A 24744-nucleotide genomic window follows, 5' to 3' on the forward strand; every position below is an offset into this window, starting at 1 on the left:
GTATTTGACCACCACAGGACAAAAGTGAAGAAAGGGGTAAGTAGAGTTGCACTGTTGTAAAGTTTTTGTGTTGTGTAGGAAGCAATAAAGAACAAATTTAAATTATAATGGATTAAGTTAGGGAGGTAAATTGTAAACTCCAAAGTTGCTATTAAATAACACAATGACACAATGAAAGTGTTAATAAAGGAAATAAAGTGGAACATCAGGCAAAAAAATAGGAACAAAGAACAGATGGAAAAAGAGGGAAAACGGCAAGGTGGTAGACTTGAACCCAAATATATCAGTAGTTACATTAAAAGTAAATGTATTAAACACTCTAATTCAATGGCAATATTGTCATACTGAATAAAAATTTAAAAGACCCAACTTATATACTGTTACATATATATGGAGACATACTGTAGATATAAGAATACAGATAGGTTGAACACAAAAGAATGGAAAAAGATGTTCTCTGCAGACACTAGGCAAAAGCAAGCTAGAATGACTAAAATGATTTAAAGGCAAGAAGCATTAATAGGGCTACAAATGGCTTTTATATAATGATTAAAGGGTTGATTTAAGACAGAGACCTAACTATTCTAAATATACATTCATTTAACATATGGCTTAATACTATATAAGACAAAATTGCCAGAATGAAAAAGAAAAAATTCACAATCATAATTTCGGATGTAAACATACTTCTCTAAGTAAATGATAGAATAAGCCCACAAAAATAAGTGAGTATGGAAGATTTGAACAACACTACTAATCAATATGACCCAAGTGACATTTATAGAACACTGCACTCAAGCACTATGAAATAAACATTCTCCAAACTATGCAAGTCTCACCAAGAAATATACAGTATGCACTCTCACATTGAAATTAAATTAGAAATAAATAACCAAAAAAATCTAGAAAATATACAAACGTTTGTAAATTAATTAAGACAATTCTAAACAGTCCATGGGTTGAAGAAGGTTAGGAAATATGTTGACACAGTAATGTTGAAAATACAATATATTCAAATTTGTGGAACACACCTAAGGCAGTGCTTAGGAAGAGTTATAGTTTTAAAGCATATATTAGAAAAGGAGAAAGGTTTATAATTAATAATCTAATATTTCATCTCAAGAAGCTAGAAAGAGGTGAACAAATTTAATCCCCAAAAGTATAAAAAGTGAAATGATAAAGATAAGTGCAGAAACTGATGAAATAGAAAATAACAATGGAGAAAATCAATGAATCAAGAAATCAGGTCTTTTGAAAAGACTGATAAAATTGGAAAACCCTAGCAAGACATTTTAAAAAGATAAAATGTGAATACTCTATGTCAGAAATGAAAAGGGAAATATTAGTACAGATCCTAAGTTATTAAAAGGATAATCAGAGGATACTATGAAAAACTTCATACTTTAAAATAGCTTCAATAGCCCCAAACATCATTAGTTCATTGCAGGATAGCAGAAGTAGGAGGGAAAGAAAGGTGTACTTCTCCATTTCATGGAGACTTTCTGGCTGACCACACATGTACTTCTGCTCACCATTTTTTGGACAGAATGCAGTCAAATGGCACATGTTTTCTGCTATTCTTCACAAAAATGGAGAGGATACACTGGTCCAGCATAGCCTGTGACTGGATGGGTAAATCATTAGCAAATCCAATGGAGTCTCACACTAAATCATATCTTTCCACTTAATTTCTCTCTTTTTTTAAATAGATCTTTATTGGAATATAATTGCTTCACAATACTGTGTTAGTTTCCGTTTTACAACAAAGTGAATCAGCCATATGCATACATATGTCCCCATATCCCCTCCCTCTTGAGCCTCCCTCCCATCCTCCTTATCCCACCCCTCTAGGTCATCGCAAAGCACAGAGCTCATCTCCCTGTGCTATGCTGCTCTTTCCCACTAGCGAACTATTTTACATTTGGTGGTGTATTTATGTCGACGCTACTCTCACTTAGCCCCAGCTTCCCCCTCCCAGCCCTGCCCTCAAGTCCATTTTCTATGTCTACCTCTTTATTCCTGCCCTGCAACTAGGTTCATCAGTACCACTTTTTTTTTTTTTTTTTTAGATTCCATACATATGCGTTACCATGCGCTATTTGTTTTTCTCTTTCTGACTTACTTCACTCTGTATGACAGACTCTAGGTCCATCCATGTCCACTTAATCTTTATTAGTTTTACAGGTAATGTTTTGTTTCTATAGCTGCTGATTCTTTTTGTTTCACTTTGTTTTCTTGATTCTTTTGTTTCACTTAAATCCGGACATGGAAGAAAGGTGTCTACTGGTTGCCCCCACAGAGGACTCCACATCTGTATGCCAGAGAATACATTCAGAGGCCATTCAATCTAAGCCTTGAATCTGGTCCTCAGCCACCACGTTCATACACTGAGACTGACAAAACTAGAGTCAAAATCGAACTCAGGCTACCTAATGCCACATGTCGTGCTTTATCCAGTACCTATTCCTGGCTCTTTGGCACTTTTATGAGAAGGAGAGGAGAAGAAAACAAAAGCGAAGGGGAAGAGGAAGGGAAGAGGGTTAGGGAAGAAGCAAGCTGAAACCAAGGCACAGAGAGGTTAATTAATTTTCCCAAGGCCACACAGAGCCAGATATTGCCAACATTTGGCAGTTAGTCTCCAAAGCTCATACTTATGCCCAAAATGCTATGTTCTGAACAGTTATACCAAGAATCATCTCTCAGTGGAAATTCATTGGAATTTTTAATAGGTGCTTCTATTTCTTAACCACAAAGAAGTATTTTTTTTAACTTTATATTACGGAAATTTTCAAACAGAAACAAAAGTACAGAGAATTAGTATACTGGATTTTCTGTAATCATCATCCAGCTTAGACAATTACCAACATTTTTCTAAGGGAGAAAATAAGAGAGTCTAATGGAGCAACTTCAGTATAAGGAAGATATTACTGAGAAGGAAAATTGAATTTTTTCACATAGAAGTAGTGTCTTCTGCCAAGGACTGTCACCTCTAAGTCCCACATTGAAGGATCACAAATAAATCCTCTTGATAAATCACAAAAGCAGTGAACTGACATGGGGACAGTCTTTTCTTCCACTCAGTTAGGTATGACAGTGAAGTGTTTGGAGGTATCCTCTGCAAGTTAAAATGACTTAGGTGTCACCTCTCTGGTGCATAATTGACATTTAGAAGTTGAATGTCATAAGCTGAATTTCCAAAAATTGAAAGCAAATCTGCCTTTGTGTATGAACTCCTTCATGATTTTAAAGAAAGTCTCTTGGGCTTATTTGAGGAAAAGTTTTTGACATTTGGAGAATGTATTTTACCTTAAAGTTGGTTTTGACATAAATACTAGAAAGTCCTGTATAATCTTCAATGATGATAGCAACACAAATGGCTTTTTAAAATTATAACTACACACAAACACACACGCAGTGGAGTCATATCATAAACCTATCTAACTGACATGAATTTGATTATATCTACTTAGAGGGGAAATTCCTCTTACCATCTCCCTATGAATGTATAGCCTTAGGGGAGCCCAAGATGAGAGCTGTAAATATGTTCTACTTTCACATGATCTCAAAGTTGCATGCCATTCAAAATATAAGCATCATGTTTAAAATCTAACATACAAGGAACCAAAAAAAAAATGGAATACATTCTCAAGAGAAAAGAAAATCAATTGAGTTCTACTCTGAGATAAACCAGATGTTGGAACTAACAAACAAGGATTTTAATGTCGTTATTATAACTATGCTCAATGAAGAAAAAAAAAAAGCTTTCCTTGAATAAAAATCCCAGCAGAGAAATAATCACAAAACAAAAAAGGAAATTCTAGGCCTGAAAAGTACGGTTTCAGAAATTAAGAAAAAGAATCACTAGATGGATTTAACAGCTGAAAGGACAGGGCAAGGAAGTGTAAGGTAAAGTTGAAGACGGAGCAACAGAAATTATCCAAGGTGAAGAACAGAGAGAAAAAAGAAATTTAAAGAACAGAACCCTGGGGACCTCCTAGATAATATCAAACAGTGCAACATACAAACTTGATGAAAGACAGAAATTTGCAGAAACAAGAGGCTAAATGAACACCAAGAATCATAAACCCAAAGAAGCCCATGTTAAGGCACACCAATGTCAAACCATCTAAATTGTTCAGAACAGCTGATTTTAACATATCTCTTTCAGACTCAGACAAATCAATTGGATACAAGATTAGTGAAAACATAGGAAATGTAAACAATAAAATGAAAAACTTCATCTGATAGATACATATAGAATCCTGCCTACCAGCAAATAAAGAATAGACATTCTTATAGTCTTCATCTTTCTTTCTCAATATCTAGCATAATGCCTAGCTCATACTAAGTAATTTATCTTTCTCAAGAAGAGTAAGAGAAAGAACTTGCACAGAAATAATGTTTTCTAGAGAAACAGAATAGACATTATTTTTATGTACCCTCAAAATATTTATAAAGATTGAGCACATAGTATGCCAAAAGGACTTCAACTACATAAAAATTTAAGATCATAAAGGATCACATTCTCTATTCATAATTCTGTTGAAAATTTAAGATCATAAAGGATCACATTCTCTATTCATAATTCTGTTGAATTTGAAACTATTTAAAAGATAATTCTAAAATTTATACGCATTAAAATTTTAAAAACACACTATTAAATAATTCATGAGTTTAAGGGGAAAATAATAGTGTAAATAATGAAATATTTAGAACTAAATAACTAAAATGCACACCATATCAAAACTTGTGGGTTGCAGTAAAGTTTTACTTAGATGTAAATTTATACAGTCAAATGAGTTATTAAAACAAAATAAAAATTACAGATGCTCAAAAGTGGAATCTATAAAAAAGAACAGGAAACTCAAAGAAACTAGAAATAAAGAAATATTAAAATAAGAGAGAATTTAACAAATAGAAAGCAAATTCAGTATAACAGAAATAATCAACAAGAGAAAATGCTTTCATCTTTAAAAGACAAAGATGGCACGTGTCTAACAAAATGGAATATGGAAAAAAGAAAGAAGGGACAAATAAACAGTATTTAGAACAACAAAAAAACATTTCTACAGAATCAGGGGAGATATAATAGTCTTAGAGAATTTGTAGGAATAACTTTGTAACATTAATTTGAAAATTTAGATGAAATTAACAACTTTCAAAAATATGAATGAAAATAATTTACTAAAGACACAACAAACATTTCAATAGACTAATAACTTACTAAAGAAAATGAACCAGTAGTAAGAAATCTCTCTTCCATTGAAACATCAAGCTAAGGCTATTTTAAAAGTAAGACCACCAAATATTCAAGAAAAGGATAATTATTATATTATACAAATTGTTTCAGAATATAGAAAAAGAAAGATATTTCTCCAAGACCTGTTTTGAGCCTAGCATAACCAAGACACAAAAATCTGACAAGAACAGTACCAGAAAATGAAATTATAGACCAGTCTAACTTATGAATTTGAATGTAACGGTCCTGAATTAAATATTAAGTCAAATGCACCAATATGAAAAATAATACATTATAAACAAATAGAGTTTTTCCCAGAAATACAAGATGATTCAGCGTTAGAAAATCCGCTGATATAAATGATCCCATTAAGGGATTAAAGAGAAAAATTACACAACCGTCTCATAAGTATAGACAAATCATTTGATAAAGTTTAATATTCAAGAAAATGTTGGTCTAACAGAATGTGAAATTAGATCTTTCCTCTTGTCCCTGGATTAGGGATGAGGTCTTAAAGGCATAAAAAAAGCTATGTTTTAGGTATCTTCACATCCTAAAGCAAGCTGCTCAATCAACCACTCACAAAGGACTTAGAAAGGGGACAGTCGAATTCCTATTCTGTCAGCATTAGCATCATCCATCTCAAGGCAATATAAAAGAACATTAAAACCGGAGCCTGTGCTCGGCAACGGGAGAGGCCACAACAGTGAGAGGCCTGCGTACCGCAAAAAAAAAAAAAAAAGAACATTAAAATGTCACTGAGAAGGCTGAAAAGTCAGAGAGTTGTACTGGGCAAAATCTCATACACATGCACTTGGGAGAAATGAAGGTGCTCATCTCCACCTCAGACCAAATGAGAGGGCCTTCAAAAGAGCCACTTGGAAATTCTAATGTGTCCCTAGATTTGGGGAGTTAGGATTGGTACCTGTCTTGGGAGCTTCTCTTGGGAAATCTAAAAGCAAGAAGCTTTATCTGGAGGCATCTTGGGGAGGCAGAGACAGTGCTCCATAGGGGAAGGTCCTGCTCCCCCAGTTTGGTGAGAGCAGGGATGAGTGTGTGCTTCTTATAGGCCATCTCACAGTTCCACAGAAGGGAACGCAGCATGGGCCATCTTAAAAGGAACCCTGTCCAGAAGGACCAATGGAAGTGATGAGGATACCTCTCCTGAGTGGTGGGTCACTGTAAGCCAGCATCCTGAGGGTGGAGTCATAAAAGACTGGGTGGAGAAGGCCTTGCCTGAGTGAAGGAAACTAAACGCAGGAAATCCCACTGACAGTGCCACGTCAAAGAGTCACAAAAGCACCCCAAGAAAGTGGAGTCAGCTTTTCAACATCCATCATATCCAGAGATTAGCAATGACAAGGAAGACATTTCCTACCATTACATCTTCTTTCTCCCACCCTACACTAATCCTGGAAAGGCTAAAACACCAACTAGCGGGTCTGAGGAAAGGAGCAATGAGGAAATAGTGAGGAAGCAGCTATGCCCCTTTCTCTCACTGCAATGTTTGCAGCCTGAGATGGTCCCCATGTGAAGCAGGAGAGTTTTAAGTCTGGAGTTTTATTATGGAACTGGACTTGAATATTTACAACCTTAAAGTAGCTGCAGAACATTTTATTACTTGAGGCAACTGGCAAAACTAAGGATTCTGACCATGAATTCATCCCAGGTAGGAAAGAACTATTTAACAGAGCTAAATTAATCAAGAGTGATGAGGGGAGAAAAAAGAAAATTTATTTCTGCCTGCAGAGTACTGAATCCAGCCTGTTCAGTAAACTGGTTACCCTAGGAAAAGAAAGTAACTGCCTCAACTTGATGAAAAGTATCTATTCCAAAGCACAGTGAACACATTTAATGTGAGACTTTAGAATTGCCCTTATGAAAGCCAAAGAAAAGAACAAGATGATCACCTTCACTGGTTGTATTCATCACTGCCCTGGAACATGTAGCGAATGCAATAAGGCTAGAAACTTTTTTACATAAGGAATAATAAGTGGAAAGGAAGAGAGAAAGTGTTATTTTCAGACAATGTGATGGTCCATTTAAAAAGCTAACAGAAATACAAACTAAAGTTTAATAAGAGAGGCTAACATACAGAAATAAATAATAATCTTTGTTATGGGCTGATTCCATGTTTATATAACAGTCATTAGGTGTATATCTTTTTCTCTACTACTAGAAAGTACTGTTATAGCTGAATTGTATCTACCTACCCCCCAACTCAGGCATTGAAGCTTGAACCTCCAGTAACCCAGAATGTGACTGTATTTGGAGGTAGGACCTTTAAAGAGGCAATTAAGTTAAAATGAGGCTGTTATAATGTGCCCTACTCCAATAGGACCAGTGTCCTAAGAAAAAGAGGAGATTAGGACACACACAAAGAGACACCGGGGAGATGCACACACAGATCAAAGACCACATGAGGACACAGGGAAAGGTGACCATCTCTAAGCCAGGGAGAGAGGCCTCAGAAGAAACCAACCCTGCCAACGCTTTGTTCTTGGACTTCCAGCCTCCAGAACTGTGAGAAAATAAATTTCTGTTGCTTAATCCACCCAGTATGTGGGTTTTTGTTATGGCAGCCCTAGCAAACTCATAGAGTTTTATATATTAGCACTGTTTCATTAAAATATAACAGGAAATAAAATACCCCATTTAGAGTTGCAACAAAATTACAAAGCGCTTAGGAATAAATCTTACAGTACACGTTTAAGAAATTTATGGGGGAAATTGCAAAGCTTCTTTAAAGAAATAAATACCTGAATAAATGGGAAAATATATAATTTCAGTCATAGGAAGATAATGCAAATATTTCCATTCTTCCCCAAATTAGTCTATACATTTAGTGCAATAACATCAAATTCAACTCAAATAGAGCTTTCATGAAAGAGGAAAGACAATAATAACCAAAAAAAAAGCATGGAGAAAGAACATAGAAGAAAGTACATGACTTACTAAATAACTATAATTTAAATGCCTTAGTAATTAAGACATGGTGGTAATTATGAGTTTAAGATGCATTATTTTAATGTTCATTATAAAATATAGTAATTCCTATTGCTTTCAGACTTTTAAAAATCGTGTTAAGGAAGCACTCTACCATTCATTTCTCTAAAAGATTTCTTTTTATGGAAATAGAAATTTTGACAAATGCCTTTTCAACATCTCAAGAAATGATCACATGGCTTTTCTTCTTTCACCTAATAAGACATTGTATTATATCAATTGATTTCTTATGTGCAAACATCCTTTCATTTCTGGAATAAATTTAACCTAGTGATTGATGGTAGGTAGTTCTTTTAACATGTAGTTGAATTTAATTAGCTAATATTGTATTTGTTATTTGTGAGTCTACATTCACAAGTAAGGTTGATCTATAGCTTCTTTTTTCTATTTAGATTTTAGTATCAAGGTTTTCTGGCTTTAAAAATGTGTTAAGAACTTCATTTTTATCCTTTGGAACAGTTTAGATAGGCTATGAAAAATCTATTCTTGAAGGTTTGATATTAGAATTCACTCGGGGCCTCTGGCCATTTTCCTTTTAGGTGGTATAGTTTGTTAACAACTTTTTATGTTAATTACAATGCTACTGCCTATTTCAGTTTTCTACTTCACCTGGAGTTAGTTTTAATAAATTAATTTTAAAATAGTTTCAAGTTTTTTTGCAAGGAGCTATATATTAAAACACCAAGAACAACAAAACGACTCTGTATATCAGGTTCAGGTAGGGGAGGAACAGCTGCCCCTTAAATCATTAGCACAGACCTCAGTCTCTGAGTTTGGGAACAGAGCAAGGTTGTAATAGAAAATCTCTCTTTAACTTTCATCTGTCAATTTTTTCATGAAGTGAATGGAGAATGTCATATGCTGAAGACTAAGCACATTTTCTCTGTCTAGTTTAGGAGGATACAGGGGAACTACAGCTCTAACCCTTTCTCCGAAAGGGCTCATCTTCTGGTTACTATTTTCTTATATAATGAAGAACACAATGCCCAAAAGTATCCAACAACTGAGTAGCGAGTGCTGTGGGTACAGAGAGTGCCCCTACCAGGATGAATTCTTCATCATCTCTCTCCACTAATGCAGCATATCAGCCACACCAGACCAGTCAGACCTCTGGCTAATACTGGTACATTCAACTCGGTTTCAGGAAGCTCTAGTTAATTTCCATCTCTCTGCACACCTGTCACCACAACCCCTGCCACCCCATGCCATCTCCAACCTACCATCGACATCAGAAATGTGTGTGTTTTAAATTCCCAGCTCTAGATCCCCAAAGAGAATTCTGTCTCTGCTCCTGAAGAACAGCACAGAAGCTGCTGCCAGGTTTAAATTATGGCAGGGCCCTTAGTTTGGGTGCAGACACTGTTGGGTCAATGTCACTATTAGGACACTCAGCAGCTAAGAACCTGGGCTTCTTGGGAGGCTGGCATCTCAGGACCAAGATCTGAATGCAGTGCTCTTTTTTTTTTTTTTTTTTAAATCAACTTTGCACCCTCTTTCCATTCCTTCTTTAAAGAATTTCACATCCCTGAATGCAGGTAACGCTTGAGGGAGAGAAAAGAGAGAGGCAGAAATAAAGATGATAGAGATACAGGACAGGGGAGGAGAAATTATATGCATGAAAAACTTTTTCGCTTCTAAGTGGAAAAAAATGGTTTGCAATTTTTTTAGCCTTTGAATTTAAAAACAGAGCAGAGGAGGATACCTTTGAAGCCCATGGGAAAAGTTCCAAAGCAGAACTGCTAGGAAACAGCAGTTGTGAGAGGAAAGTTCAAGGGCCATCTGTATGTCACCAGTGCCCTCTGAGGGCCCTAGGAGGGGCTGAAGGGAGGTGGCATCCTGAGGCAGTTTATGGTGAGTCTAAAAATGTCAGAGAGAGGACCCTGGAGACCACATTTCATCACAGCCTTAAGCGGCCCTGCAGTCTGCTGGCTGCTGGCCACCAGGAGGTGGAAGGCCAGTGAACAACTGTGGCTGCTCTGGCCTGTGCCTGGTGTTTTGGGTATTACAGTAACTTTATTTTTGGAAACAGCCCCAGAAGTGGAAGAGGCTTTGCCTGTGGGACCCTCATTTCCTCCTTCAGTACAAATAGAAGTCAGACAGGAAGTTGGTCAGTGGCCATCGAGGTGGACGCAGCCAAGATTGGATGAAGCCAAACACGAGCCTTGAGGGGTTAGTGTGCAAAGGTAGACACGGGCAGCACCCCATCCCTGGGGGGGAAACAGGTCCCAGCCCCTCCCTGTTGACAGAGGAAGAGAAAAGCAACTTCCTAAGTCAAGAAATTTGCTGACTAGCTTAAAAAAGTAGCCAACTGACTATGCTTCCTCAACTGTCCATCTCGAGGACTGGAGACTGAAAGGCCAGGACTAGCATTGCCAGAGAAGTAGGTGGGATTACAGGGCGTCACACGTTTGTTTTCCTTTTGTAATGGAGAGCTCAATGGAGAATCCACTATCACACTCCAGGGCCTCATCTGGGACGGCAGAGAAAGCAGAACATACAAGGTAAAGAGAATGTCAATCTGAGGGTAAAAGTAGGATGAGGGGTTGGAAGAGTCACTGGGATCTGATTTTGAGATCTATAATGCAGGACTAACAGAACTAACACGGAGAGAGAAAGGATTCTTAGAGATTATTTGGGTTTAAAAAAAAAAGCTCAAAAAATGAGAAGATTGCCGGAGCTCACACGTGAAGTTAGTGGTACAGATGACAGTGAAGGCAGGTCCTCTTATTCTCGGTTTAGTATCCCCTCTGGTCTCATCATGCCATCTCTAAATAGTCCATCAGTACCCACACTTTTATTGAGCATCCTCTCTGTGCCTAGTGCCATCATGGGTGTGGGGGAATGCACAGGGGTGAGGGGAAAATGCTGTCGGGGGATGCAGAATATAATAATATCTTACACTTTCATAATCCTTTACAGATTTTCAAAGCACTGAACATATACTAGCTCATTTAAATTTAGGTCCCCAAACAAATCTGAGAAGTATATATCCTCATTATATATGTGAGAAAACCAAACATTGCTCAAGGGGACACAGGAGTGACAAAGCCAGGATACAACCCAGGTATGTGACTTTGAAATTTTTCAGTGTAGCTAGAGAGACAAAACATAAACATGTGAAACAATTAGTAAATTATATGAAATAGCACTGTAGTTAATGTAATTCATTCTTGCATGGTTTAATGTGTTCCATCCATTTGAAATGCTCTTTAGCAAAGATGTCCAAGAGATACTTGAATCTGGGTGGTAAGAATACAAGATTTGGGAACCATCACATATAGATGACAACAGAGGTCAGAGGAGTGGAAGTATTTGAAATTGGCCCTTTCACCAATGGTCGCCATTTTATTAACAGTATATAAGAACAAAGGAGAGGTAGTGGAACCTTTGTACTTATGCAAGTTGTAAGTGTAGGCTACTTTATTTAAAGTTATTTTTCATGAAACAAAAATGTACTGAGGAGTTGGGTTATCAGTCTGATCTCTCCTCTCTGGCTGGTTGAAACTTGAAATTCTCCCAAATCCAAATCCATGTGAGCTCTGGGAATTATTCAACTGACACCTCTCCAATAGTTGTTCTTTGCCTGTCCTCATGGCATCTTACTCTATCTATGCAGCTTAGTATGTTGAGGAAAATATTTAAGAGAACCCCTATGCAGATTTATGCAACTCTTCCCATCTGTGGTTTCATCTTTTGCTGTACTCTTCCCATCAAATTCCAGCTGCATCACCTTCCAGTACTCCAATCCCCATGTCCTCGATTCAGTAAAACCACCATGCTCTGCTTGGGTTCCTCTCCTGTGCTTCAGGGGAGAAAATGTCTCCAGGGAGAGGGCCAAGATGCTCATTGCTTTCATTTTGTTTCTTTCGTTTCTCTCAGGCAACACAGTCCTGTTCTGAAAGCAGTTATTTCATGTAGGTTATCCAGTTTTCTAGTTGTTTATGATGTGAGGGAAAGTTTGCTACCACTTAAGCTTCCAACATGGCTGGAGGGGTAAGTGTTCCCATGTATCTTTGAAGTGATGCAAATCTTCTATGGATGTAGAGATGACACTACTTGGATTTCAAAATTAATCATGTATGTTAAAAATTTAAGTATAACCATCTCAAAAATAAAAATGTAATATAAAACTTCCAACCCAAGGGAGCATGAGACACTGTTAAAGAAAACTTGATCATTCCAATAGTAGATGGGAAGGGAGGAAAAATGAAGAAAAGTATATGAGGATTCCAGTGCCAAGAAAGGAAGTCAAGAGAACCAACAGATGGGACTGTTTACTCCTGACAATATAGAGATGATTGAGGTATTTGGAAAAGACTTTAAAATAAATACTGGATGTTTAAAATTCTCAAAGAGCCAAAGGAGGAACTAACAGCATGGAAGAATTAGAAGCATCGAAAGATTAAAGGTAGACATTAAAAACCATTAGAAAATTAGAACTGAAATAAAAGAATTAGAAAAATAATAGGATATTCTGAAGAAAGAATAGTTTCTTGGAAGATAGAACTGAGAAAATCTACCAGGGCATAACACAGAGGGATAAAGAAATGCACAATTATGAACTAATATATTCCTATCCAAAGGTCTCCAAAATATATAAAACTCAATATGACCTAATTATAAAGAATATCAAAAACACTATCAGAGAGGGTGATTTTAATATACTTCTCTCAGAAACTATTTTGATCAAAAAAGCAAGCATCTAGGATTCTTGAATAACATGATTTCCGAGCTTGATCTAACAAACACATTTAGAATCTTGGATAGAACAAAAAAAACAGGTTATGTATCAGGTGACCATATGCAAAAATCTAGAATATTCTAGAATATTCTCCAGTCTGTTTCACTGTTGAATGTGAAAGACAAAAGGTTAATCTGTAGCTTCCTTCCCCCACTCTATGCTTCAAAATTTTACAAATATATTGAAGCGTGACGAACCATGTGCTGAAAGCTCGTCTCCAAATTTTGACACTCCAACAGCAGGTGACCACCAAAAGCTTTGTTGCCTTTTCTGTCCCCTGTAGCAGGCTTCTGCCAGAAGCCAAGCCTGGATTTCAAACCTCTCTTTAGGCCCAGAATTGACGAAAGTTACCAAAGAGAAAAGCACCTATGGATACTTAATTTACTGCTCCTTCTAGGGGGTTCACTCTTGCTGATTTTGTTTTCCAGCGAACTCCGTTTAATAGCTCTTTGCTTTTAAGAACTAGAGATTGCAATTCATTTCTTTCTAATTTCCAGAATCTTTAAAAATTGAAAAAAAAACTTTCCACATGGCCTGAAATTCATCCAGTGTGTTATGGGGGAAAATGGCCATATATTTAAAGCCTCTAAAGATGTCACTTTAGCCCTATGAGACCACTAAAAGCTACGCTGGTTTTTCTTTGCCCCAGAAGTGGTACCCTGATCCTTAGCCTCTAGCCAACACCAAGAATGGATACATTCTCCATGGGAACAAAGCAAACACTGAACCTCAGCTCCCCCTGAATGGGTCTCCACTGCCTGAAAATTCAGTCCATCTAGTCCTCATTGCTTCCAGAGCTTTCCAATGTCTTTAAAATATGATGCTTGTATTTTATCTGGCTTTTCTCAGTGTTGTCAGTCAGAGCATAGGCCTGCCATGACCGATTACATCCCCCTTCAAATGACAGTTTGTGAAAAAGTGACATAATAGAAGAAAACATAGTGACATTTAGTAGTTACTAATTTGGGGTTGAACGGAGTTGCCAGTCTTTTTATTTTTCTGATTTTGTAAATTCCTAAAAAGGAATGAACTAAAGATAAAAAAATAAATCAATGAAATTGTTAAAAAGCAAAGCAACCTGAGCCATTTAAGTTCATTAAGGACAACAAGAGACAACGCAAGGAGTCAGATATGCGTATAAGACTAGAATCTACTTATCACAAGAAAAAAGTGGCATTTTTCACTCTGATTAAAAAAGTGTAAGTAGGTTTGCGAAGACCTACCATATCTTAAAAAGAAAAATGAGAAAAACTGTATGGTACTTCTACGTGACTAGATTGTGAGTTACATGGTGTGACTGGAGAAACCCAAGGAGTTTCTGACCCTGATACCCTTCTCCCCTTGTCTGCCATGAGAGTGATCTCTTTTACTACTTCCAAATCTTTTACCTATAGAGTCAGTACTCTGGGTTATGGACCATAAGCATGTTTATTTGCTCTGATAAAACAGGGAGACCTCAACTAAAACACCCATCACTTCCTTGGTTTAGCACAAAGGCCTCAGTTGGTAGGGAAAGCAGCCTTTTCCAGTTTGATCTAATTAACACAGGATATAAAACATTGGCAATATCATCTACTACACTGTGAAAAACATGAGAAGTCTATTAACAAGGATCATAGACTAGAAGTTTATAAATGTAAGTGTGTGTGGGATACACTCAGTTAATAAGTTGCTACCAGTCTCTGTGTATCCAGTCTTATGGAACAAACTGGATATATGGTAGACATGTCTAGTAGCCTACTGAGTATTCATTCTCCTCCTTATTTACAGAACCCGACTTTTGTTTGGGGAGGTGGCAAACAATAAACACAGAAAAAATGCTTTGTTTCTCAGGCTCACTTGCAGCTAGGGGTTGACCAAGTGACACAACTGTGGTTGAAATTTACGGGGAAGAGTTGGCCACAGCTGACATATGCCTTTTTTCCTTCCCGCTTTACCCTTCTTCCACCTAGAACACAGTTCTGATGTCTGGAGGTGAAATAGCCATTTTGAAAAAATACTGTAAGGATGGGAAAGACAGGGATATTTCCTTGAGAAGCTGCACTATCCCCAAACCATCAATCTTCAGACTGCCTGTTATGTGGGGAAAAAATAAACCCACTGAAGATTATTATCATGCAGTTATCATGATTATCATTATTACATGCAGCCAAATGCAATCCTAATTGATGAGAATGGGAAATTGTTACAGATTTTCATGAACTTGCAATCAGAGTTTCTGGAAATCCAAGGACAGATAATTCAAAAATGAGGACTGATCAATGATGCCATAGGAAAACATGGAGAGAAAAGGGTTTCATAAGAAAAACAAGAAAGAATAGTGCTTCGTTATTGGGGGTTCACTGGAAGCACTGAGTGAGTCTTTCTAAAACCAATTTATAACACACTACAGAATATTTGTAATTCCCTTGGCTATCTATACCTCAAGGTCTTTCTCATCCTAGCATGACTTCTTCCAGTCTTTCTCCTTCTCTTTCAAAACACACCCCCAAAACTGTCCCAAAATTTGTCCTGAGCTAGACTCTGTCATTCTTGCCCACCTCCTCATACCTTCCCAATCTATTCATTTTCGCAAGTCCTTCTTTGTCCTTTCCAAAGCAAATCAGACAAATCGGTTTGGTCCTTTTACTTCTCCTTCTCACCCAGTTATCCATATCTGTGCCAGGAACAGTACTGGCAAAGACAAAATTATCCTTAGTGTGAAAAGGAAGATGGAAGCCATTAACATCACCTTCTATTATTTTTTAATTACACACAGATATGCATGATAAAAATACACTCATAGACACATACTTGCATCCATCTGCCTTCATTAACACCCAGAATCCAGAAGAATCTTGTTCAAACAAAGCTTGTTATAATAAGGACCAATGTCAACTGCCACCTTGGCCCACCATTTAACTTGGCTAAACTACTGCTTGTGTCATTCAGTCCCCTAAACAGGAGCTCAATCAGTACCTTTCATGACATTCAAGGCAATTCAGAAAACTACTTTTGAAAAATAACATAAAGCACCACACATGCCATAAAGCATCTCTCCTCCCTGCAAATCCAGAAGATGGGAATGCCTTTTCCTCACCCTGGCATGTCCAGCTCTCTGACACAGGAAGTCCCAGTCTCCATCTCCTCCAAGCTTTGAAGCCCACATCCCAAGAAACATTTCTGTCTTATAAATAGTGCCCTTGCTTCTCCAGCCACATCTCACATTTTATTTTTGGTTTTTGATGCTCTTTTTATTGTCATCTGTCTTTCATCAATCTCCCATGGAGAATTCCAGCTACCAGTACTAACGACATTATACACAGTACCACCATTGATGCCAACATGAAATGGAAATACATATTTTTTTTGTTAGGGTGTATAAACTTCCTGGTTTAATAAAGCAGAACTACACTGAAAGTTTATCTAACTCACTTTATAATAAGAAAAGGCCTTGGTGAGTGTGTTTGCATTATAAAGAAAAGCTAAAATTAACACTTTTAAGACCACCTCCAACACAGAGTAAACCCTGTTATAAGCACAAAAGAAAATCAAGGTAAAAGTTGATTAAAACACTGAACCAAATTAAATTTGATCTAATGGTGTTTACTTGTCTTAACATCTGGAAAAGTTTGGGCATACACTGCAAACATTTTTAACCTAATTTTAAAATATATTATGCTTAGTTTCCACAGATGTATTTAAGTTGGGTCCTTTTAAAGAAACAATTCTTTCGATTTTTTTTTTTTTTTGCATTTAACAGGCAAGAATTTGGATCATAAGGTGCCAGTGGAAAGAATATCTAAATATCTCCCCTAATGGGTCCTCAAAAAGACACCCTAGTATTTAAAAAACACAATTTAAAAAGATCTTGTATCCTTCATGGGTGAAAAACAAATATGGAGGAACTCCTAAATAGGGGTTGCATGGGAGTGTTTTCACCTGCAGAGAAAAGCAAGAGAGGTAGCTGAAGGGGACCAGTCCCAATTCCACGGACATGCAGTAAACTCCAAGAAAGTCAGACTCTTGCACGGTTGAGGGATTTAGTTATACTCATAACTACTCTAAGCTAAATTCTGCTTCTCCTGTAGTCCTTATAGGCTCTGCCCTTCCCCTCCCCACCCAACATACATTTTTTTTCCAGTGGCTGCATGGGTGGGGCTGGCTAAGGTGTAGAGACCATTCTCCCAAACAAAGTCCACGGCTGCTTGGTGTTAAAGCTTGAAGCCCTTTTCCACCCCATCTTATGCTACCACTGGGTAGGAAAGGGTGGGATAGATATTTACGGGGATCAGCTTGGGAAGAAAAAAACAGGAAAGGGAATTGAAGACTCAGTCCAACCTTGTAAAATTCTGAGATTTTACAAGAACTCTAGAGTTACTAGAACTCTCAAGATTTATCTGATTTTCTGGTTGGCGTCAACTTAACTGTTTACTCTGCACAGGAATCAGATTCCCCAACACCCTACTTCTCTCTCCTCCTCTCCCTTAGTGTTGTATTAGCATTTGGTTTGTCAGCTCTGTCTTTCCTGAATTCACAAAATAGTCTGCAGCTTCTTGATGGATAGGGTCAACTCTTGGACATATTTTTTAGTTTCTCCATCACAGCCTAACACAGGATTTCCTGAGTACACAGCAGGTGATGAGTTCTGCGGGGGTATTGAGAAAACACAGGGTTGATTAATCTTTTGTCTTTGGGCTTTTTCAGTATCCATTTAATATCCTAAAAGAGAGTTATGACTTGATACAAACAGCAGATAAAAATGTAAATTTTAAATCAGAGAAACAACAACTTATTTTTTTCTTCTCTGTTCTCCCTTCTTATCACTGTACTGATCCTTCTAGAGGCAGTTAAAAGCTTGCCCTGCTAGAGATTCAGGCAAAGGCTGTGAGCTTTGTGTGTTTGGCAAGTGTCACGGTCAGCAAAGTTGGTTTTCTTGTTAGAATAGTCTATTTTCTACTGTGATAGAGCTTCACACTTATGATTTAAAAAAAAAAAAAAATTTCTGTGGCGGAGACATAACCTCCCTCTAAATTCTCATCTTATGGTGTAACTTCATCCACATACTCGTAACTCAGAGCAGCCTGTTATTGAAATTATGTACACATTTCCTCCTTATTTCTTGTTGCTAGAGGATAACATAGGTTAGCCACAGGATAATACTTAAAGCATCAAGAATCACAGTCATTCCCCTCTCTTCTTGGCCTTTATAAAATAATTTATAACCTTAATCCGTACCACTTGAAAAACCTAATCAATTCTATTTTTTTCAACTCCCTTTATGATTACCTTTTTGGTTGTCTACCTAGAACAGTGGTTCTCAAAGTATGGTCCCCAGACCAGAGGCACTGCTAGCACCTGGGAATTTAGGAGTGTTAATTCTACAGGTTTTATCCCAAACCCACTGAATCAGAAACTCTGGGGTTGGAGCCCAGTAATGTGTGTTTTAACAAGCCCTCCAGGTGATTCTGCTCAAATCTGAGAACCACTGACCTAGTACCGGCAGCCTCACTTTTTAGGAACTAAGCAACCTGGCATCTCAGAGAAACAGCTCACACCTTAGCCATTACACTTGTAAAGATAGGACAGGGAGCAACTCAGGAGAGCCTGGGGCGTGCCTCCAGAGAACACCGTTGCATAAAAGGGGTAGCCTGGCCAATCCACATGTTAGCACCTCAGACCTGATAGAGGCAAACACCCCCAGGAGACGACTGACTTGGAATTTGAGAGGAAGTGATTGCACATCATAATCAGTAAATTGCACGGAGGGATAAACAGAAGCATCTGCTACTAACATTTTCAAAGCTACATTTTTCACAGGTACATTCCAGAGTGTAACAAACCATTTCCACATGTGGGGCTGACCTCTCAACTATATATCTTACCTGCCTTTTGTGTCATCGCAGATTTCTTTTGGAAGTTAAAGTTCACTTCAAAGTCATAGTGAAGCCAAAAACTTTTCCAGGTGCACTGATGAGCCTTCAGAGATGTTGGTGATCTAGGCGAAACTGTGGATTAGGGAGGGCTGCCCTGCCTTCTGTGATACCCCTGCCCACATCAGTTACACGGATGCAGCTTAGAAGAGCTGAAGGAACGCTCAATGTCGCTAATTATCAGAGAAATGCAAATCAAAACTACAATGAGGTACCACCTCACAGTGGTCAGAATGGCCATCGTTGAAAAATCTACAAATAACAAATGCTAGAGACAGTGTGGAGAAAAGGGAACCCTCCTACACTGTTGGTGGGAATGCAAACGGATGCAGCCACTATGGAGAACAGTATGGAGGTTCCTTAAATAAACTAAAAATAGAGTTGTCATAGATCCAACAAACCCACTCCTGGGCATATATCCAGAAAAAACTATAATTCAAAAAGATATATGCACCCCTATGTGCACAGCAGCACTATTTACAATAGCCAAGACATGGAAACAACCTAAATGTCTATAGACAGATGAATGGATAAAGAAGATGTGGTACATATATACAGTGGAATACTATTCAGGCATAAAAAGAATGAAATAATGTCATTTGCAGCAACATGGATAGACCTAGAGATTATCATACTAAGTGAAGTAAGTCAGAAAGAGAAAGACAAATACCATATGATATCACTTATATGTGGCATCTAAAATATGGCACAAGTGAATTTATCTATGAAACAGACCAGACTCAGACATAGAGAACAGACTTGTGGTTGCCAAGGGGGGTGAAAGGAGGGATGGATTGGGAGTTTGGGATTAGTAGATGCAAACTATTATATATAGAGAATGGATAAACAACAAAGTCCTACTGTATAGCACAGGGAACTATATTCAATATCCTGTAATAAACCATAATGGAAAAGAATATGAAAAAGAATGTGTGTGTGTGTGTGTGTATATATATATATATATATATATATATATATATATATATAACTGAATCACTTTGCTGTACAGCAGAAATTAACACAACATTGTAAATCAACTACACTTCAATATAATAAATTTTTTAGAAAAAGAATAGCTGGAAGAAACTTATTAGCATATCAGTGCTTGGACCCCACTCCTCAAAGTTCTGATTTCATTACTCTGGGTGGGATCTATGAATTTTTTAAAAACACCCCATGTTCTTCTGTGCATTCCAATTCTAGAACCACGGAGTTAAACAAATGTTTCTTGAGTACTCACATGTGTGAGTCTTTTGGTAAGGCAACGGAAGATTCAAAAGAGCAAAAGGTAGAAGGGTATGTCTTCAAGAAGCATGGAATGAGGAGCAAGACATACACACCTAGCTGGAGCCCGCAGCAGACTACAGGTGCCACGTTAGGGCTACACACAATTTATCTTTGCCAAAAACAGGGTAGAGTTAATTCCAAATAGGTGCAAATGGATGTACCTCTACAGAGGAAATTGGCTTTGAATTTGGTTTTGGAGAATTTTTAACAGACAAGTGAGAAAGAATGTTTGGGACAGAGAAAATAAAGATGAACAAACGTGTAGAGGCAAGAAAGTTCTAGCATGGTGGAGGGATCAGTAAATACTGTATAGTCACTGTATATAGGAAATGATGTTGGCAAGGTCACCAGGGCTAAATGTTAAAGGATTTTTGAATGCCCTGGTAACAATTTGGATCTATTCTCAATGAAAAGTAACATTATGATACATATTTAGAAAGATGTACCATTTGGAAGCTAGCTACTATTTCTACTAATGAAAGTGTTGTGAACTGTATTTAGCCAATTAAATAAACAGTTACTGATCATTTAATTTACTTTGGTATACATTCCTGTGTTAGACACCATGAGGAATTTTAAAATACCCAAGGCAACAATTTATAATGAACAGATTGTTGAACCTTACACTACTCTCTTGTAATTCTATTAAATGAAATAGAATTCTGTGGGTTAAGTGACCAATTTCTGTTGTTACTGTTAATAATTCTTGTTTTTGTTTTTCTTTTTAAAGTAGTTTATGTATGGTAAAAGTAGCTTACTGGAGCCACTTAGAACATTAGCCCAGTAGCTGGCTATATGAAACATGCACTAACACACTCTGGACTTGGAGGAGATGCTTATGCCCTGAAGACCATTCAGAAGCAGGGCTGCAACCCAGGGCAAGTGCCCTACTCAGAAGGGCTTCTGCCTTTCAGGCATCTTCCAGTGACAATAAATGGGATGCATGTCACCATGTGTGAGTGTTTTGTATGCAGGCATATTTGTTTGGTTTTCTTTTATCCAGGAAAGAAGGCTCATTCTCTCTTCCTGTGCCATTAACAAAAGCAATAACTCTACCTCTCTCCAAAATGCACTGAATTTTCTAATAGTTGACATCTCTTATGGTGGTGAAGGGAAGCCCTGGCACTGACATGACTCTGAGATCTGAGAGCACCACTCAGGTAAGCCTCAGCACCACTAATTGCTTGCACAGTGACCTTGGGTAGGTCATTTTCCCTCTCTAAGTCTAAATTTCTTCATTTGTGAAGCAGAAAGAGTAATAGTACCTAAGACACAGGAATTTGGGGGGATTAAATGAAATGACATGCTAAAAACGTGAGCTACAATTACTAAAATAGCATGCAGGGCCTTGTGCCAGATGCCGGGGATGGAGAGGCAAATGAGGCAGGACATCTGCTCTCTTTGGCAAACCAGCAGCATACTGTGTCAGTACTTGCCTTCCCCAACCTTGTCCACGTAGGAGACCTCCAACCTGCAGGCTCGGATCTGCTGAGTCCTGAACCAAAGGGTATGAACCAAGCTTGCCCCTTCCCAGCAGCAAGTTTTGTCTGGATGTGGTCTTGCCAGAGACTCAGGGCATCCATGCAACCCCTGAGCTGGAGGAAGGGGCCACAAGCCAAGGAATATATGGGGCCGCTAGAAGCTGGAAAAGCAAGGAAACAGATTCTTCCCTAGAGAACCCAGCCCCGCTGACACCTTGACAATAGCCCAGTGAAACTGATTTTAGACTTCAGACTTCCAGAACCATACGAGAATAAATCTGTACTGTTTTAAGCAACCAAGTCTGTGGTAATTTGCTATAGCAGCCATAGGGAATGAACACAAGAAGATTAGAAAAAGAAATTAGAACTAGTCCTTGAATACCCAGTTGGGAACTTTGTCTGTATTCCCTGTGTCCTCTGAAAAGATGTAACAGAGATGGGTGGTTCCTGCTTCAACCTGGACAGTCACCTCCAAGCAAGGCAGTCATCATAATTAAAAACTCCCTCTTCCATACTCCTGCTGCCATACCATTCCTACATGCCACCACCTTCCTTCCCCAGAGGGAACCCCTTGCAATATGGATATCAGACCAGATGGGATTCATGTTCATTACACCCATTCAGATCCTGTGATGGGCTACTGGCTGCCTCTGGGCAGCCCCACAGCCAGGAAGTTTGACTTATCCTCTTCTTCCTGCTCCTCTGATACACCTGGTGGCCAAGACCAAGGCTGTTGTAACTGCAGGGTTATGCAGTCAGCTTCCTGGGCTTCACACATGTAAGCGTAAGAAGGTAACATGCCCCCGAGGATGACTGAACCCATCTCCGCCTCCCCAGCGACCCTTAAACAAAGTCACTGCCAATTTGGAATGGCTCTGGAGAAGCCAACAATGCTACCAAAAATCCAGGGCAGGAACATTTCTGGTACTTGAGCTAACTTCAAAGATGAGAACTAATTCATTTAAAGAAATGAAACCCTTTAGGCTGAAACATCCTCACCTGAAAGAATCAAAGCAAGTAGCTCATTACCTTTCTTGGATACTTCTAACACAATCTGATCTTATGAGGATGCCAGTCTAACTCTGGAGAGAGAAGACTGTGTCTGCCAAAGGAGTGAGTAAGGAGACTGTGATAGACATTTCACATGGGGAGCTGCAGTTACCGCAGTCACTTTCTGCATCACAATTGGCTCACAGAGAGCAAAAGCAGGATCCAAAGTACGAATAATTCATCTTAACTAAGTTCTTTTCCTTTTCCCCATTTAATTTTAATTATATGTGTAATAAACGAATACATGTGCTTTATTTGCAAAACAAATAACTAAGTATAATAATAGTGAAGGGCTTCCCTGGTGGCGCAGCGGTTGAGAGTCTGCCTGCCGATGCAGGGGACACGGGTTGGTGCCCCGTTCTGGGAAGATCCCACATGCCGCAGAGCGGCTGGGCCCGTGAGCCATGGCGGCTGAGCCTGTGCATCTGGAGCCTGTGCTCCGCAACGGGAGAGGCCACAACAGTGAGAGGCCCGCGTACCGCAAAAAAAAAAAAAAAAAAAAGTGAAAAACCCATTAGTTGTTCCTCTCCAAAATCTCATTCCCCTCCTCTAGAACTAACCTAGACAATAATTTAACGTTCATTTTTCATATGTTTCTAAGTGTCTATATCAACATGTATTATATACAGTATGTGCAGAGTTTGAAATTAGTTTAACATAAGGGCAGGAACAATAACTTTTTCTGTGACTGGCTTTTTTAAAAAATATATATACTTTTTACTTTAAAACACTTTTAGATTTACAGGAAAACTGAAAAAAATGGTAATAGAGTTCCCATATACCCCACATCCAGTTTTCTTATTAACATCTTACATTACTATGGTACATTTGCTACAATTAATGAACCAATACTGATAAATCATTATAAACTAAAGTCTATACTTTATTCGTATCTCCTTAGTTTTTACCTACTGCCCTTTTTCTGTTCCAGGACCCCATCCAGGACACTACATTGTATTCAGTTGTCATGTCTCCTTAGGCTCCTCTTGGTTGTGACAGTTCCTCAGACTTTCCCTGTTCTGATGATACTGGTTAGATACTTTGTAAGAGGTTCCTCTGTGGGGATTTGTCTGATGTCCTTTTCCAAGATTAAACTGAGTTCTGGGTTGTTGGGAGGAAGATCACAGAAGTAAAGTGCCAATTTCACCATGTCATATCAAGGGCATATACTATAACATGCTTTATTACTGTCGATGTTGACCTTGACCACCTGGCTGAGGCAGTGTTTGTCAGGTCTCTCCACTATAAAGTTACCCTTTTTCCTCCCTTTCTATTCTATGCTCTTCGAAAGGAAGTTACTATACATACCCCCTTGAGGGCAGAGTATCTACATAGATTATTTGGAATTCTTCATGGGAGGTTTGTCTACTCTCCCCTATGTGTTTTACTCAATCATTAATTTCTATCTGTATAAGCTCATGGATATTTATTTTATACTTTGCATTAGAATCTAATACTACATTATTGTGACTTGCTTTTTTTACTTATCTGGGCAATTTTCCATTCCTTTAAACCATAATTCTGAAACCATGGTTGTATAATTATGTACTTAGAATGTTATTTTTTAATTGAGCTCTTGCTACATGAACTATGGTGTGGAGATATCTGTGATTGCCAAGAACATAGCTGACATCATTTCCATACTTCAAAACTGATTCAGGTGGGAGGGAGCAGTTAAATAGGGCACTAATGCCTGCCATTACAAGCAGTTGTTTAGAAATCCAGGAGAATCTGGACATGTTAGAAAATTAGACATTCAGAAAATGATCCTCTTCACCCATTCCACTCCACCTCACAAATGTTCTTGGGATGCCTTTAACAAGAAAAGAGCACCCAATTCTCTCTCCTTTTGCCATTGATATAAAACATTAATTACACCCTCCTCTAAAGTATGTGGAATATTTAAATTGTTAATAACTCATGATTACAAGGGGAGTCCTGTCACTGACGTGGTGAAATCTGAGATGTTGGGCAGGATAAGTTCTAGGGTTTCAGGCTGAGTTTTGGGAGGGAGCACAGGTAAATGCA

This window comes from Leucopleurus acutus (assembly GCF_964270905.1).
Source record: "Leucopleurus acutus genome assembly, chromosome: 12".
Taxonomy (NCBI): Eukaryota; Metazoa; Chordata; class Mammalia; order Artiodactyla; family Delphinidae; genus Leucopleurus; species Leucopleurus acutus.